General features: G+C 36.3%; 1 long non-coding RNA gene across 1 annotated transcript in view; it reads left to right on the forward strand.

Moving 5' to 3' along the window:
* The first annotated feature begins 8682 nt into the window (after nt 1-8682).
* The window catches only part of LOC122422894, a 402179-nt gene continuing 394177 nt past the window's right edge, over nt 8683-16684 (forward strand). The window contains exon 1 of the long non-coding RNA XR_006264002.1: nt 8683-8878. This is a non-coding gene — a long non-coding RNA (uncharacterized LOC122422894). The remainder of the gene's footprint in view (nt 8879-16684) is intronic.

The following is a 16684-nucleotide window of genomic DNA, read 5'->3' on the forward strand; positions in this document are numbered from 1 at the left end:
GTTGGACTTCTGGTGAGAAGTATCTTTCTGGCTTCTGGAAGGCCACCTTCTCTGTGTGTGCTTACAGGCTAAAGAGAGAGAAAAAGCTTTTTGGTGTCTCTTCTTCCAGAAGCACTAATCCAATCATGAAATCCTCATCTAAATCTAGCTGCCTCCCCAAAGCCTAATATACAAAAACCTCACCTATGGGGTTTAGGTCTTCAGCATTGGATTTTGGAAGAACATAATTCGGTCCATAGTACACAGTTTCATTTTTAAAGCATCCACTTCAAATAAGACATCTTAGTCTGTTTGGACCGCTGTTATAGAAGAACTAACTTCCCAGGTGGTGCTAGTGGTAAAGAATCTGCCTGCCAATGCACGAAATGTAACAGATTCTGGTTCGATCTCTGGGTCAAGAAGATCCTCTGGAGGAGGAAATGGCACCCCACACCAGTATCCTCGCCTGGGAAATCCCATAGACAGAAGAGTCTGACCGTCTATAGTCCATGGGGTCTCAAAGAGTCAGACGTGACTGAGCAGCTGAGGACACAGCACATAACAGAAATACTAAAGTTTGGATGTCTCACAAACGACGGAAATTTATTTCTCACAGTTGTGGAGGCTGAAAGTCCAAGATTAAGGTGCAGCATGGTTGAGTTCTGATGAAGCCCCTCTTGCAGTCTGTTTAATGATACCGCTCATCATATCCTCACAAGGCAAAGAGCAGAGGGAGAAAGCAAGCTCTTTTGTGACTTACAAGAGCTCTGATCTCATTCACCCCCATGATCTCATCTGATCCTAGTCAGCTCCCAAAGACCCTCCCTCCTAATACCATCACATGAGGGTAGGGATAGGCTTTCAACATATGAATTGGGAAGGGGAGAACAAGCATTCAGTTCACACCATAAAATAGTCTCTACTCAGTACTCTAGAGTAATGAATGAAGTGAAAATCTTTATTCCTAGAGGTCACCTTCAGAATCCCCAGAATGTGTAGGCTATGTTTATTGATTATTACTAATGAAAACTGAAACCAGCTTTGTTTACCATTTGTATTTTATTTGTTCTAGCAATATGGTGCATATTAAAGAAGTAAGCCTTTTTATGGTACTGATGATTTTTTTCAGCTTATCTAACTTTGGAGGAAGGTGAAGAAACCAGAAAAAAATAGGACAGATAATGTGCTAGAGAGCAATTAAGAACATATAAGTGATATACTGATTGATAATAATCAGTAAAGTTATGTTTTTAAAATAATGGTGTTCTTTAACAAATCTCATACTTCAATTTAAAATTTTAAGTGGTATTTTCCAAATTTGAATCTCATATCAATCTTGTATTTTAAGAAATATGCTTACATTGAAATCAAGCTATTAATATTTCAAATTTTAATTCTCAAAATTATTAACCAAAAACATGTCTGAATGTGAACTCTCCTGCTGCAGCACTAAATTATTTAACAAGCAATAGCAAGATCAAATTGCTATTTGACCCACATAGACAGAGACAAATCTAGATTTACTCACAGTGGATCAATTTAACAATCTCATTCCATGACCCATACCCTATTTTATGCACATCTGCACCCAGGCAGACTCATCTCCATACTAGTTCCCAAATCTGATTTGTTTTAATCATGCCAGAAGGAAGGAGATTAAAAGCATCTACTCAGATAGCTGAGAATTTTCATTTAAAATAAGAGAGCCTAGCGGTCCTCCCTCCACAATAAATTCAAGTAACTATCAGTGTCTGCATTTATTGCTTCTGTGTGCCATTTACTTATCAATCTCTTAAGTCCTTTCCATTTAGAATATTTAAACAATCTGCACAGAAACAAAACATAAAAAGCCTGATCACCATGAAAATAGGCATCTAGAAAAATGTGCATGTATGTCAAATTATTATGAATTTGATGCACACTGATCAAATGCAGAAAGAATTCCACTAAGTGTTAAAACAGTTGGAAAAGTTCTCCCCCACCCCCAAGTCCTACTTTTAAGTTCCTTTGATATGAGGTGGCGCAAAGTCAAGAGAGAACTTAAAACAAGCTTCACATTAATATTTGAGAAAGGGCACCCACTGTGTTTGATGTGGTGCCCTTCATGCAAATCATGTAGTCCAAGGGAAATCCCAGTAGGAACGACGGTGCTTTCTTCTTCTCTTGCTCCCTTTTTTACTGCTGGATAATAATGAACTTCTCACACTCCCTTTGCAACCCCCCTGAGCTATACAGAAATTAAGTTATTACTTGCTAGCAGAAGACTCTTCTGGCAGATTATCGAGACATCTTTTTTATTATTATTATTGATTTTTGGTTAAGAGTAAAAGACAAATTCCAAACTTCATCGGGGGGGAAAAATAACTGATTTTTTCTGGTAATGAAAAGCATAAGGTCTGAACAAATTTGATCAAAATAAGATATTGTAGTTTAAATTATTTCAATACATGATTGGTATTTATAAAAAGTATTCCTTTACATATGAGCAGCATACAAGGACCTTGATTTAGCTGGAGACAGGGAATTATTAAGAGAGAGAGACTATGCATAGGAAATATGCTGCTAGCTGACTATGGACTCCTGCTTTGGCAGCGGGGTGAGGGGTGTGGTATATAATGTAGAAATGGTAGAAACTAAAACCAAATGTCAGAATTGCTACTCTGTTGACAGCCCTCGCTTTTGTTGCACATTTAGGAGCTTTATATTTTTGGTGAAAAAGTACTTATCTTTAGGAATAGTTTGAGAGCTAGAATAAAAATAGCCCTAACCCTTTCCTCCTTAATAATGACACTGACTGATTTAATGCTATCCCCCACCAGGAAATGGCAACCCACTCCAGCATTCTCGCCTGGGAAATCCCACAGACAGAGAAGCCAAGCTGTTTTTTAGGATAGACCTGGTGGCTCAGATGTTAAAGAATCTGCCTGCAATGCAGGAGACCTAGGTTCAATCCCTGAGTCAGGAAGGTCCGCTGAAGAAGGCAATGGCTACCCACATCTGTATTCTTGCCTGGAGAATTCCATGGACAGAGGTGCCTGGCAGGCTACAGTCCCTGGGGTCACAAAGAGTTGGACATGACTGAGCAACTAACACACTTTCCCACCATTATACTGACGTGAAGTTCATCTCTGGAAACCCTGGGTGACTTATTCTTGGCCTCTTTAAAATGGAAATCACTTTTGATATAGCTTAATTCCAAGGTTTCAAGTTTGTGTTATTAAATATATGAAAGAAAATATCAATATTGATACCAAAGTTTGTCAAACACTTTTACACACTAAGTTTCCATTTGGGCCTCACCACAGTTGATGAGAAAATTACTCTGACTGTCCCTACTCTGCTAATGAGAAAACTGATTCTTTTATATATATTACCTCTATGCTTATAAACAAGTGATGCAGTACCTTTGCCTCTGACTACTGACTGCTTGAATTTTTACCAATAACATAATTTCCTCAGAGGTAAATAGTATCAAAGAATTAAAATCAACTCCTTAGCCTGAAAGAAATTTGGTCTGAACTCTCCTTAGGATATACAGTAAGTGGATTTCTCTGTATATACTATTTACATCAGCTCCAGCATGTGAATGGGAGCATTTATGGAAACACAAACTGCATGACATGGTCAAATGTTTTGGAGGATGAAATGATGCATCTTAATTTAGTTCACTTTAAGTCACCTGGAAATTTTTATCATGAGGCTTCTTACAAAAGTTCCTCCAAGTCCCTTCATCATTTTCCTTTTCCTTGAACCTCCATGCTTCTACTCTAGTGAATATTAAATATTAGATAGGAATGTGAAATTGATCACACTAGGCTTTAGATTGTTATTTTTCCTCTCCCATATGTTTGCTTAAAAATTCTGTTAATAATGTGTTTTCCCATTTCTATATCATTTTTAAGTATATACAGTGTTGGTTAATGTGTAGGCTTTATCGCTGGTTTATTTGCAAACCTGTCTGACACAATAGGTGTATGGTCAGGCCACAGGAGAAGAGGGTGGCAGAGGATGAGATAATTAGATAGCATCACTGACTCAATGGACATGAATTCAAGCAAACTCTGGGAGACAGTAGAGGATAGAGGCGACTAGCGTGCTGCAGTCCATAGCATCGCAAGGAGTTAGGCGTGACTTAGCGATCGAACAACACAACAGCCACTCAAGATGACTGTTCTTGCTCTCTATACATCCCCTGCCTGCTTCACCTACACCCTACTCCTTTGACTGACCCTCCTATCTACTTGCCCCAGGCCTCAGCTAATGACAGCTTACCACAGTGGGTGGTGAGAGGCATGCCCCTCTGCTGGTTTCCCTTGTAACCAAAAAGCCTACCTGGTGTCAATTCTCCCTATAATTGGAAATCTCCCGTTCCCCCGGGAGTGAAAACTGTCAACAAGTTTTGCTGCCCTACAAGGTTCCGTGTTGCTCCAGGATCTTGCTTCAGACTAATGTAAATCCCCTATCCAGAAAACCACTGATATATATTACTGACTTGAGGCTATTTCTTTGATATTGAAGCTGAGCAAGCACAGACCTTGTAGGACTTTGCTGGAGCTGTTGTTAATTTTTTAAAATAAAAATTAAGTTCTTCATAAATACAGTACCCTGATGACAAAAATTACAATAGTTATTTCTTTTGCAGTCTACACACACAATTTCTTGTAGGTTCTTGATTTTGATAACTTGATTACTTTTCTTATATATCTTATTGTTAGTGCTGCTAATATGTTATATTAGAAATTATTTTGCCTCTTAAACCATTGCCTGTGTAGAATAAAATCATACCATCAACTTTTTAAAACTAGGACAACTGATCCCAATTTAAAATTAAGAGCCACAGACTTTAAAAGACCTACTTTAATATTCTGCTCACATTCTGCAAATTTATCACAGTGAAGCTACAAAGACACTTCAATAGTACTAAATTTGAATTTTGGAAAAACCTCGGACTGAGGATTTAGTTTCCACCTTGAATAAAATTAACATATCTACTAACAAAGAAAAATAAACCCAAGGAATAAATAGATGTTAATAATGATGAAAAGGATATGCTTGTCAAAACATGGACTCTAATGATTATTTTACACAATTACCATCACTTTGATAGCCTTTAAATAATGATTTACCATCATCTCTTCAAATAAGACCATGAATTTCAATGTAACAGATCAGACAATTAGCGCATCTAAACTAAAGCCTGCATGTGGTAGGTGCCGGCAGGCTGTTTGAGGGAAAGGCTAAACAAATTATACCTATGCCTTGCTCTACACAGCATGTGATACTCTTCCTGACTTAAACAGATGATATGCCTATACCGAACAGCTTCTAATTACTGTTTTAATGATCTTATCTTTCATAGCTACCACACACTAACCATTTAAAGAAAGAATAAATAGATATGCTTCATAATCACAATTTCCTACCAGTATTTAAGATTCCTGTTCATACATGTATACATTTGTTAAGTTATTACATATGTACCATTGACTTGGTTTAGAACACAAGGGCATTGCTACTACCAAGTAAATTTTATTTTTTAGCCCCCTGAATAACTGAGTATACAAATTTATATGGAATAGTGTATATGCTATATAGTTTGATTTTGCTTGTTGTTAAGAAAACATGAGATCTGCTTAAGCATGGACTCACCAGTTCAAAGATGCTGTATTTTCATTAGTTCTTTATAGTATGTGCTTCTAGGTAATGTCTATTATTTCAGCATGTAAGATTATAAATTGAAGGTGTCAAAGACTGTGGTGACCAGTAGTCAAATTAATAACTAGCTACAACCTCCAATCTTTCAAAAATATACTAGGCAGAGAGGTGGGACTAAATAATAATTGGTGACATAGTATACCAATGTTTTTTTTTAATAAAGTTAAATCTGTCTTTGAACTTTTTAAATATTCTCTGTATATCTTTTAACAATGACATTTTTTATTTAATTAGTGCCTGAATTTAGACATTAAAAAAACTTTGTACACATTCATTTTCTAAGCCAATAAAATCAGGAGTATTGTCCTTATTTTTCATAGGTAGATGTTCAACACATTTTAGAAACTGATTCAAAATTAAATATAGATAGACTTCATCACTTCATCCACCAAAATATTTATTAACATGAAGTACAATGCTTATTATTTTTCTTTATATAAAATTTGTGTAGTTATTATGTTAGCTAAAAATAAAAATTGATAAGCTAGAATTATGTTAGAGTATCTTTCTCCAACATAAGCCAGAAATAGTGTTTTGTTTTGTTTTGTTTTTTTCCTTAACAAGTTATTTGCTATATTTATGAGTAAAGGAATGCCAGTAGTTCCTATCTTTGTAATTACATTGATCAGGGAAGAATTATTGCTTCATTCACTGCATATCTTCAGGTGGTTTCAGTGAAAAAGTCAAAGTCATTTGACTTTTGTATAAATTGCTAACAAGGTGCCCAGTGTTGTCAAATATATTGGGTAAAAGTATTTTTGATACTGATCAGTTTGGAGAGGCTGAAGTGATCTATCTGTGTACTTGTCTTTAAATTTAAAAAGGCCTTATAACTCGAGTTGTGGTTTTAGGAAATCTGTCCAAGTTTATGTTTCCTAGTCATAAGTAACACTTGTGTAGAAATTACTTTAGCAGAGGTTGATGGTTATGTACAGAAATATATATATGTGTGTATATATGTGTATAAATATATACATATATGTATGTATATGCACATGTATATGTATATATACATACATACATATGTAGGTATATAATATACACAAATGAGTATACATTCATATATATTTCCTAGCTGACAGGGCCTAGAAGGAATCTAGGCTTATATATATATATACGTATGTATACATACATATATATATATACACATATACACACATTCAATATATATACTATATATGCTGTATATACATTCACTTACTATATATACATTCAATGCCATAAATATCTCTTTAGCAACTACTTTTGCTATATCTCACAAATTTTGATGTTATGTTTGTTTTCAATTTCATTTGGTTCAAATAATTTTTCTTGCAATTTCTTCTTTGACTCGTGTTATTTAGAAGTGTTTCTTCTAATCTCAGCGTTCTCTGAGCTTTTGCAGTTATCTTTCTGTTTTTTATTTAACTTAATCCCATTGTGTGGGAGAGCAGACAAAGTATAATCTCCACTCTCTGAAATGTGTTAGGGTGAGTTTTAGGTTTTAGAATGTGGTCTGTTTTGGTGAGTACCGTGCATGAGCTTGAGAATAACCTGTTTTTTGAGATTGCTGGATAATAGTCTCTAGATGTAATTTATATCCGTTGATTAATAGTGGTATAGAGTTCAACTATGTCTTTATTGATTTTCTGCCTGCTGGATTGCTCCAGTTCTGATAGAAGGGTGTTGAAGTCTCCAACTATGAGAGTATGTTCATCTGCTTCTCTCTGCAATTCTGTTTTTGCTTCACATGGTTTGATGCTCTGTTGTTAATATACACATTAAGAACTGTATGTCTTCTTGGAGAATTAACTTCTTTATCATTATGGAATGCACTTTATTATCTCTGATGACTTTCCTACTTTTAAGTCTGCTCTTTCTGAAATTAATATAGCTACTCTAACTTTCTTTTGGTTAGGGTTAAAATGGTGTATTTTTCTCTGTACCTTCAATTTTTATCTCTGTGTTTTTATATGTAAGATGGGTTTCTTGTAGGCAACATGCATTTGGGTCATATATTTTGATGCACTCTACAATTGAGGCATTTAGACCATAAATGTTCAAAATTATGATTGACATGTATTATTAATATCTAATATGCTTGCTGCTGTCATTGGCTTTGTTCTTTACTTCTATTTTTGTCATTCACTCACTTTCTGCCTCTGGTGATATTACCTGAGCATTTGAAAATGTTTGTGTATTTGACTGTGTCTTATCTTAGTTGTAGCATGTGGGATCTTTGATCTTCATTAGGGCATGTGCACTCTAGTTCTCAGAACAGAGATTGAAGCCCGGCCCCCTGCATTGGGAACTTGGAGTTTTAGGCACTGGACCACCAGGGAAGTCCCACTTGAACACTTTATATTTCATTTTTTTTAATATTTCATTATATTTCTTTTCTCTTCCTTAACCATATCAGTTATACTTTTACTTTCCTTAGTGGTCACCCTAGAGTTTGCAATATACATTTACAATTAATTTCAGTCCCCTTCCCAATAACACCATACTATTTGACAGGTAGGATGAGGACATTATAATTAAAAAATAATGCTAATTGCTTCCCCCTGTGCCTTGCAGCATGTGCCATCACTCACTTCAGTTTTATTTAACCATCCCAGGTGTGTGTATATGTATCATTGAATACATTGTTGCTTTATTTTGAACAAGCTGTTATCTGTTAGATCAATTAGGGAAAAGAAATATACTGGTGAGGTGTGGAGAGGGTAAGCATTCTACAGTCACATGATTAGACCTTAGTGTTTTAGGGCCTCTGGACTGTGAACTTTATAAGTGTTTCTCAGTTTTTTTCTTTCCCTTTAAGCAGGACAGGATGGTTAGAGTGGGCTGGAGTTGGCTCATTTTCCTTCACCAGGTCAATCAGGCTCTGGTTAACTAGCTTCTCCTGAGGGCAGACCTTATTAAGAAGAACAGAGTGCTCTGGTTTATCTCAAAATTGTTTCATTCCCGTTCCCACTGCCAGAAGCCAGAGAGGATTTTTCTCCAGTTTTGGCTGTGGAAAGCTGATGGAGATTCTGGGGGCAAATCTCGCAATATTGTAGGGGGCCCGTATGAGTAGATCCCCCAAGATTTTTTAACTCCCAGAGTTGTCCACACTGGGTCTCCAGTGATTCTTCAGTTACAGTTCTGCACTTCCTCCTTTGACACTGGTTCCTGCCGTGGCTTCTGCTAGCAGCTCTCTGTTCAGGTAAGCCAGGACTTCCCTGTATTTGCCTGACACTCCAATCTTGGGGCAGCAACTTGCCCTGTGTCTTCCCTTTTCTTAGAAATCCAGGAAGAGTTTTTTGATTTTTAAGTTTTTTCAGCTTTCTGCTAGTTGTTAGGACTAAGAGGCGATTTCTAAGCACCTTACATGAAACACTGAAAACTGAAAGTTCCTGCTTCCATTTTTTAATGATTTTGTAGGCTCCAAGAAATCCTTGTATCATGTAGTCTTGTTTTATTCTTCTAAATAATTTACAGTTTTATCTGTCATATTTTGGCCTAAAAATCCTAGAAATGAAATAATTTATAATATTTAGAATCTATCTTTGTATGTAGCATGAGTTAAGGGTTTACTTCCTTTTTGTGTGTGTATCCAAGTATGCTAGAAAAAAATTACTGGGTGATCCATTCTTGACCATTTGATTTAAAGTATCATCTCCATAACATCAGCATCTTATATAGGGGTTCATTCATGTTCTGTTCTTTTGTCTATTGATGAAAAGGCTTTCAAACCCTGTGCTGAAATCATTATATTTCTATAATCAGTGTTAATATTTCATAAGAAAACTCCCAAATTTTCACACTTCTTCACGGTTGCTTGAGCATATTTTTTTTATATTTTCCTACAATCATATGAAAAATCCATTGAAAAATATGAATTTGAATTTTTGGTAAATATTCAGTTAATTTGAATATTAATTTCAGAAGATTTGATCCTTTTTTATCATCACCCCTTTTTATCTAAGACCATGATGTAAAAGTTTTGTGACTTTCAATACTTCTAGTTTTCCCTCTAATGATCTATATATACTGAGTTATTTATGATGTAACCTCTATTGTTGCTAATGTTGAAGACATTATCTTTCGTTTTTAAATACTTTCGCTGTTTTTCCTTGGATACTTAATTAGATGTGATTTCTATATATTGACCTCACGGCTAATATGTAAATAATTGTGCACCTATTTTCCCCCTGGTAATTGTCTTAGATATATATTTCAACAGTCTTATCACCTTAAATAAGACCATTTGCTTCTTTTCAGTCTTTACACATTCCATTATTATTATTTTCTTATTTTCTGTAATGTTAACTAGAAATACTGATAGCAGGCATGCTTGACTTCTTTCTGATTTTAATCAGAATGCTTTAAATGATGCATAATTACAAATGGTGCACATTATATGGATGTTGTAGATAAGATTTATTATATTAAGCAAGTTTCTTGCTAAAATATTAAATCATACACAGCTCTTGAATATTATAAGTGTTTTTACTAAGTATTGAAATGATTGTGTGTATATGTGCTCATATACATTTATATATGTTTATTATATAATTTGAATTTATATAATTGTCAAAATTTTGAAGAATCTCAAAGTTTTACCCTGTTTGCCTGTTGCTGATTCAGAGATGATGGCAGAAGACAAGATACCTTTGAGTTAGTGGCAAAGAGCTTTCTCAAGGCAGAGCAGGCAGTGTGAGCATCGACAGGTCTGTGCTGGTTTCCCTTGCTCCCAAGCCCCACACGGCGATGTGAGGGGGCTCACCATCCTGAGAACACACTGGGTTTGTGTCACAGTTTAAGAATGTAGCCTAGGAGCTCAGCAAGCTTAAATAAAAGAGCAAGCACTGTAGCAAGCCAAACAAACCAGTTCTTCTGCCACATATGGTAAGCAGTTGCAAAGTAGTCATGCTATAGTTGCCTTGACCTATTTACTTGCTTATGTGACTAGCTACAGAAATTCTTTACATTTGTAAATTTAATTGTATATAATAATGTAATATCGGATGTATTTTTGAACATACTGAGGGCTTTTGCAAAGTGCTACTCTGTAAGATGGGTTTCTAATTTCCCTTAATATTTTTCTTGTGTAGTATAGATAATAACTTAAATGAGCTTATTTACCTCATAAAAAGAATTAGATTGGACTTTCCATTTCCTAGAAAAATTTACAAAAAGCTAAAATGTATTCTTAAAACTTTGGTAGGAGTAATTAATTAGTTCTTTGGGAAAGATATATAACTGCTAATTAAATGTCTATGTGAGTTGTGTTTTTTCAGTAAATGTATTATATTTTAATAGAAATCATTATAAATAATGTTTAGTCAGAAATTTCATCCTGTTCTATGTTTTACAAGATTGTTCTGAAAGCATAATATATACATAAAGGTATAGAAAGAGGATGAATTTACAATGTTGGAAGTATTTTACAAGTTTAAAATACTTTGTTGGGCTGGACATTCTGACCAAAGTTTATATATTTTGTCTGTTTTTATTTAAATAATTATTTAGAGATTATTTCATGAGAACTTTCAATTGCTTAAGTAACAACAGCTTTACAGTTGGGGAATATGAAGTTTGCATTTACTGGAAATTGGAAGAAAAATGTCCTTTTAATTTTGACAGTTTGATATTTTACAAGTACCATTAATGCTATTCATGCAATATTATCTTTGTAAGAATGAGTTATATGCAACTATTGTCCTTGAGTATTCAGTTTCATCAGAATATCCTCTAGCTGTGCAACACATTTTGATGTTGTGGGTTTATACACTGGCTTAACTGAGCATAGTTAAAATTTTTAAAATCTGAGGTTCATTCTAATATCCTGGGATTTGACAGGACAATTTAAGAACACTCCAATAGAATATATAATGACCTATAAAATTTTTCCGTATTTCATTCTGATCCCAAAGAAGGGCAGTGCCAAAGAATGCCCAAATTACCTCACAATTGCACTCATCTAACAAGCTAGTAAAGTAATGCTCAAAATTCTCCAAGCCAGGCTTCAACAGTCTGCAAACCATGAACTTCTAGATATTCAAGCTGGTTTTAGAAAAGGCAGAGGAACCAGAGATCAAATTGCCAACATCTGTTGGATCATCGAAAAAGCAAGAGAGTTGCAGAAAGTATTTACTTCTGCTTTATCGACTATGCCAAAGCCTTTGACTGTGTGGACCACAATAAACTGTGAAAAATTCATAAAGAGATAGGAATACCAGAGCACCTGACATGCCTCTTGAGAAACCTGTATGCAGGTCAGGAAGCAACAGTTAGAACTGGACATGGAACAACAGACTGGTTCCAAATAAGAAAAGGAGTACATCCAGGCTGTATATTGTCACCCTGCTTATTTAACTTATATGCAGAGTACATCATGAAAAACACTGGGCTGGAAGAAGCACAAGCTGGAATCAAGATTGCCGGGAGAAATATCAATAACCTCAGATATGCAGATGACACCACCCTTAAGGCAGAAAGTGAAGAGGAACTAAAAAGCCTGTTGATGAAAGTGAAAGAGAAGGGTGAAAAACTTGGCTTAAAGCTCAACATTCAACAAAGATCATGGCATTTGATCCCATGACTTCATAGCAAACAGATGGGGAAACAGTGGAAAAAGTGTCAGACTTTATTTTGGGGGGCTCCAAAATCACTACAGATGGTGACTGCAGCCACGAAATTAAAAGATGCTTACTTCTTGGAAGGAAAGTTATGACCAACCTAGACAGCATATTAAAAAACAGAGACATTACTTTGCCAACAGAGGTCCGTCTGGTCAAGGCTATGGTTTTTCCAGTAGTCATGTATGGATGTGAGAGTTGGACTGTGAAGAAGGCTGAGCACTGAATAATTGATGCTTTTGAACTGTGGTGTTGGAGAAGACTCTTGACAGTCCCTTGGACTGCAAGGAGATCCAACCAGTCCATCCTAAAGAAAATCAGTCCTGAATATTCATTGGAAAGACTGAGGCTGAAGCTGAAATTCCAATACTTTGTCCATTTGATATGAAGAACTGACCCATTTGAAAAGACCCTGATGCTGGAAACGATTGAAGGCAGGAGGAGAAGGGGACGACAGAGGATGAGATGGTTGGCTGGCATCACCGACTCAATGGGCATGAGTTTGAGCAAATTCCGGGAGTTTGCTATGGACAGGAAGGCCTGATGTGCTGCAGTCCATGGGATCACAGAGAGTCGGAGAGAACTGAGTGACTGAACTGTACTGAACTCTTGTCCGTTTCATGTAGATGTTAACAATAGTAACTGCAACAGGACCTTGAAGTTTATTACAGATATCAGAAAAACAATGAGATTCCTAAGATAGCTCTAAATAGTTACTGAAGTATTTTCAAAATTATTAGGTTTCTTAGAGTTCTTACCAGTATAAGATGTATGGTAAACACCCCTGATGGTCATCCATGATGTTTGCTTTTTAAGGAAAAAGCTTTAGAAAGTTAGGGGTTTTTTCAACTCTTTACAGAGACATGAAAAAAAAAAATTGAAGGCAGGAGAGCCTTTTAGGAAGCTTGAGAATTACCCCAAGCTTGAGAATTGTCCCAGTGATAAGTAGATTGACTGATTTTTACACTTGGACATCACGAAATATACTGTGATTACACTCTGCATTCTCACTGCTTTCAGGGGATTTTCTATGAGTTACAGTGGTAAAAGTGAACCCTCTAGTTGTGCATTCAGATGTCTTAAGACTGTATGCTAATCTCTCTGTGATTCCTTTCCCAAAAGACCACTTGGTTGCAAATCCTGGTGTCTGTTTTGCCTGCAATACAGAGGAAGAAATAACATTTTGGGAGTATCTGGCCAGCTCAGGAGGGGAAGAGGAAAATTGAAGGAGGGGATGCAAACCAGGTCAGGAATAGTAAAGTGGACTATAAAGTCAACATTTAGTTGGATAAATGGCCCATGGCAGCTTCTCTAGTCAGGTAGAGTCTGATCTGGTCTTGTCCCAGATTACCCTTCTCCTTTGAGTCACCACAGAACTCCAAAACTTTATGTACCAGGCCTGCAAGTCTGCTTCTCCAGAGTGCTTTTAAAAAGTGTGCTTTAAATTCACAACTGTATTGCCTCACTGTAAGTTAGATTTTCTTATGAATGGTTTCTAATTTTCTGTGTCTAAGACATGAATTTTATCTTTTCCTTTAAATTGCTGAGACTTATTGGTCTAATGCATGGTCAGGTTTTATAATGTTTCATGTATCCTAGTAGAGAAGATGTATTCTGTAATTCTTGGGTACAATGATTTTATGTAGCCACCAGAACAAACTATGAACTGTGTGGTGCCAATCTACACTTTTTTTCCTGTTTTTTGTTAGCTTTATCTTTAATTATTTAGGGAATAAATATCAGTATGGTTTTCTCTGAGAATATCTTACATTTTCTTCATATAATTTGCAGCTAAGTAAACCTATATGCATTTGTGATTTTATATATTATATACCAAATAAATTGAGCTGCTTTTCCTCTATTTTTTATATTTTGAATGTCATGTATAATATAGTGAATCTATTTCTTAAAATATTGGAGTGGAGAGTTTACTACTCTGCCTATTTAATAGTGTTTTCATGTGAACTATTTTTCTTCTTGGTCCAATTTTTTAAATTTAAGTTTTCATAAATTAATAAAGTTCATCTAGATTATTGAATTCATTGGCATATTTTTTGCATTTTTATTTTAAAAGAATACTTATCAGAGATATTGCTTGACAATAATTCATTCATACTATATTTATTGAACCCCTAGCATATGAAAGAACAAGTTTATGCCTTTATGAAACTTATGTTCTGTTGGTAATAATGGATGGTGATGGAAGTAGACAATAAAGATGATATGATGAGTGGTTTTGGAAACATTGTATGCAAGATGGTGGAGGAAAAGAAACTGCAGCAGAGAAGGGCATTTAGTGGTTTTGTTGTTTAACAGAGGATATTCAGAAAAGCCTCCTTGGTAAGATATACTTGTCAAAAGCCTTCAGAAAGTGATGGAGGGAGCCATCTAATTATCTGGACGATAAGCCTATCTGACTGGGAAGCACTGGGTGCAAAGGATCGAGAATGAGGAGTGTTTTGTACACTCATGGAGCCGTAAGGAGGGCAGTATAGCTGAGTAATGAAGTTAATAAAAGGAGCGCAGTTGGAAGATGAGGTCAGAGAGATAATCAGGGGCCAGGCTTGAGGGCTGCTTATACTGTTGTAAAGCCTTGACTCAAAATAGCTCTGGTCTGGATGATATATTTTATTTACTCTAGCTGCACTAGTTTCCCAGGGCTGCTATAACAAATTACTGTAATCTGGGTATCTTAAAACAACAAAAGTCCTTCTTCAGTGGTTCAGGAGGCCAGCGTATGAAATCAGGATGTCAGTAGCTTGGTTCCTTCCGGAGCCTCTGAGGAAGAAACCATCCCACGCCTCTTTTAGCTTTTGATGGTCTCTGGACATCCTTGGTGTCCCGTGCCTCTTCCAGGGTCTGGTACCTCTGGGTGTTCTTCAGTGTGGAAACAGAACTCTGATCTCTGCTAAGCGAGCTTCTTCGCTGTATGAGTCTCTGCGTGTCCTCCTCTAATCTTAAAAGAACACAGGCCTTGGATCTACAGCCCACCCTTTTTCAGTATGGGGCTCCCCTAGAGGGTCAGTGGTGAAGAATCCACCTGCCAAGCAGGAGATGTGGGTTCCATCCCTGGGTCAGGAAGATCCCTTGAGAAGGATGTGATGACCCACTCCAGTATTCTTGCCTGGGAAATCCCATGGACAGAGGGGCCTGATGAGCTATAGTTCATGGGGTCACAAAGAGTGGGACACTATTTAGCAACTAAACAACAACTACTAATTCAGTATGACCGCCTTTTAAATAATTACCTCGGTAAGGACTTTATTTCCAAATAAGGTCACATTTTACATTTAGAAGAGAGGGGACTATTCAACCCACTACACTAGCCAAAGATGAATCAATATCAGTTTTCTTCCCTGTGTCCAATCCCGTTTGCAGGAAACATCTACCATTGCTTATTGTGAGGGGTATTTCAACCAGCGGCTTCTGAGTTGCTCTTGGACTGGTCTGATTTTAGGGAATTCAACCATGTTATTTTCTGGAAGAGTTTCTTGTTGAAGGTCAAGCACCAATCCAGCCCCCACAAACCGCAGCAGACACAGGTCCCATTCTTATCATATTCTGCTCTTTAATAGCACTGGGGCTCAAAGGTTTCTGTATCTGAGCCAGCATTCATCCAGAGGAGGGGGCTGATCTCTCCTTTTCAAAAGCACCCCCACTCTGTACATGGTAAGGAGAAAAGAGGGACAGGAATGCACAATGTCCAGGCAGCTTCCTGCAAAGTAATCCTCTTTCCTGATTTCCTCTACCAGTCACCCCATCATATGACTTTAGGTAAGCTGAAGGATGAGGTATAACTTTCCAGTACCCTTTTAGTAAATTCTCACAAAGGACCCAGCAACTTTTAGAATGGTCTGATCTCTTTACACCCTTTACTTTAAGCTCAATGGCCCTCAGTTAAAACCGAGACAGCTGAAAAAGTTTTATTTAGCATTCTGATAAGAAGAACTAAAAAATGTAGCAAAGATGTGCTCTTGTCCATCATTTTTGTATACCCAGTTTAGGGATCTTCAAGTTTATGAGCGTGATGTATCCCCAATCCTAATATAAAATAGCAGCCACATAAATACAAAATGTCATATTCAAATTCCAGGATTTATAAGCATCCAAGTGTCTTATTGTGCTCAGCTTAATTAATGGGGCCAGAAATGAACACATACCACACTGTGAGGAATAAGAATGTTATAATAGAAATTGGAACAAATTATGTTGGTTATGAACACTTAAAGCTGTGAATGTTATCCTAGTTGTCTGAAAATAGCAGTGAGGCCATTTTGAAGACCATGAGTCAAAGAACCAGGTGCTTACCCAAAGACTAACAGAAGTAAAAATGAACGATTGACTAATAATTGCAAATAACTTAAATCTTGTGTCTTAATCATTGGATG

Source organism: Cervus canadensis, chromosome 20 (genome assembly GCF_019320065.1).
Source record: "Cervus canadensis isolate Bull #8, Minnesota chromosome 20, ASM1932006v1, whole genome shotgun sequence".
Lineage (NCBI taxonomy): Eukaryota > Metazoa > Chordata > Mammalia > Artiodactyla > Cervidae > Cervus > Cervus canadensis.